At 43.4% G+C, this 2,469-nt stretch overlaps 1 non-coding gene across 1 annotated transcript; it reads left to right on the top strand.

Moving 5' to 3' along the window:
* The first annotated feature begins 2,115 nt into the window (after positions 1 to 2,115).
* Positions 2,116 to 2,187, top strand: TRNAP-UGG (transfer RNA proline (anticodon UGG)). The gene has a single exon. It is a non-coding gene; the product is annotated as a tRNA-Pro (tRNA).
* The last annotated feature ends 282 nt before the right edge of the window (positions 2,188 to 2,469 follow it).

Below are 2,469 nucleotides of genomic sequence, written 5' to 3'. Positions count from 1 at the left end.
AAAGTGTAAATCTGGGCCCTCATTTGTTTATGCTAGGAGGAGGATTTTAAAGGATGGTGCGTACTCAGTGCTTGATTTGTACTTGTTGTTTCCGGTGCGGGCACTAGCACTTATTTTTGAGGGTCAGCACTTATTTTTCTGCCTCAAGCATTTACTGCAAGCAAAAGACACATGGGAAAGACGGAGGAAGAGAAAAACGAAAAATCGTCACAAAGGGAGAAAGCAGAATGCTGCACGAGTGAGCTGAAGTGGCAGGGAGTGGCTATAGATGAATTGAAGAGGCCCGAGATGGCTTTAGGATTACGCTGCCTCATTATTCCGTCTTCGCTCATTTAATTGCAGCAGCCATGTGTTTCCGAGGAGAGCTTTGGGCACCGGCACTTTTTTTGTTACAAATTAAGCACTGTACGTACTATTCATGCACTCTCACTTTCTCATGTACCTCAGGCTCCTACGTTAATGTTGCAGTAAGCTAGTGCCCAATAGAGTGTACGGTACCTCCTTATCTTAAGAAAATGATTTGAAATGTAGTATGCATTTCTTATTCACTTTACTTGCCTATCCTATGTGGATGATATGAATGATGGAATGTACTGTTTATGCACTTTCACTTTTTCATCGATTCTAGGTTTTTATGATAGTGCCGGATAATGCGCCATTTATCATCTCATGGCGGCGGGTGAATTGCTACGAGGTATTCATCTTAAAGGAGGTGGCTGACTTCATCATAATGAAATACGGCACTTTGCTAACAGTGTAGCATGTTCACTCCTGATAGTAGCACTTCTCACAACTTTTTCCACCGATTGTTGACAGGTGAGCTGTCCTAGAGTGGTCATCCTTAATTGCTTATACATAGGTAAATGGTGATTTATGATGAGAGAATGTATCTCTGTATATTTCATCTATGTAATCTGTTTGATTTTATTTTGTTCTACTTGTGCAATATAGGCCCGTATTTATACTTTTTTAGCGCTGCGTTTGTGTAATTTTTTGACGGAAAAGCGGCGCAAACGTAAAAAATATAATTGTATTTCGTAAGTTTGCGCCGCTTTTGCGTCAAAAAATTACGCAAGTGCGGCGCTAAAAAAGTATAAATATGGGCCATAGTGTTTTATATATGGGCAGAGGATGATTTTTTATGTGGGGGTACGCCTTTGGTTGCATATATTATCTGCTTTTTTTTATGTTTTGCCTATGCAATCATTTTAAGTAATCACAATAAAGCTTATTAAACGCTCCTTTCTCAGTAAGGAGTCACACCTCGCTCTTAATAGGGTGGGAGGGAACAAGAGGATCAGTGTGCCAGCCTGGCTGTAAGGCACTGGCGCGAGGCCCCATGGTGCCCACGCCTAGCGCCCATCCTGCGTCATTACATAATCACAGCGGACCTAAGTGCGTGGCATAAGAGGGAGCAGAGAGAGGTGCCTTGCTTTGTAGGGATGCACCCGAGATTCTGATTGGCTAGAGATAACAGAATCAACCTGTTATGCCCTCACAACCAGGGAAGAGGGAGTGAATTATGAGGGACCGGATAAGTAGACGCCCCCTGGCGGAGAGGTCGGGCACTACACCTGTAACTGCTCCTTAAACTCTGACGCCCATTCACGCCCCTCTGGAGCAAACACCAGTCCAGCCCTGACTGGGCATTATCTCTCATTAATGCTATACCATGACGTCATAACTATTTGGTGTCCATGTCTATATCGAATTTATGTGGTCAAAAAGTCCAACTCATCTGCGACTGGCCTCTAAATAATTTACAAATATCTCTGTAGAAACACATTTTTATTTTCCTAATAAAAACTTTTAAGGCCCGGGTGAAATAGGGATTAGATTTGCATTAATTTAACAGGCTCAGTGTGTGACCGTCTCACACAATAATGTGTGTAGAGTTGTGTGAAGGCTGTTTCCTTTGTCGCTGCAGCTTTGAATAAAAGGAATCAGATATTTCCTAAAATGAGACTCTCTGTGTCAGAAAACCAATCTCCTCCTGTTCAGTGGGATTGCCAGGCTGTGTCCAAGGAAAGTACAGAGAAAAATAATATACAGAACACTGTACAACGCCATGGATGGTGAACACAATATATCCCACATGAACATACTTACACATCTGGCTCGTTGGTCTAGGGGTATGATTCTCGCTTTGGGTGCGAGAGGTCCCGGGTTCAAATCCCGGACGAGCCCTCCTGTTTTACAATGTTTTCAAAGTCACGTATAACTAAATGGAATCTTTGAAAAATAGCGAACTAGAAAACAAACGCTTTTAAGATTCCCTGGGATGGTTTTGTATTTTAAGCCAGCGCAAGTCGCGCAGAAAGGAAGAAACGGAGCCCTGGACCAAGAGGCAGCTGCAGGGGCCGCCGGGAGGCAGGTCTCCATCACTGCCACATCAGCACCCGGGACATTTGTTAATGTTGCTTGGAGACGAATCTTATTACACCGGGGGCTGCACGTCTTTTGTTAAAC

Source organism: Pleurodeles waltl, unplaced genomic scaffold (genome assembly GCF_031143425.1).
Source record: "Pleurodeles waltl isolate 20211129_DDA unplaced genomic scaffold, aPleWal1.hap1.20221129 scaffold_67, whole genome shotgun sequence".
NCBI lineage: Eukaryota > Metazoa > Chordata > Amphibia > Caudata > Salamandridae > Pleurodeles > Pleurodeles waltl.
This window is presented reverse-complemented; position numbering and strand designations above follow the sequence as displayed.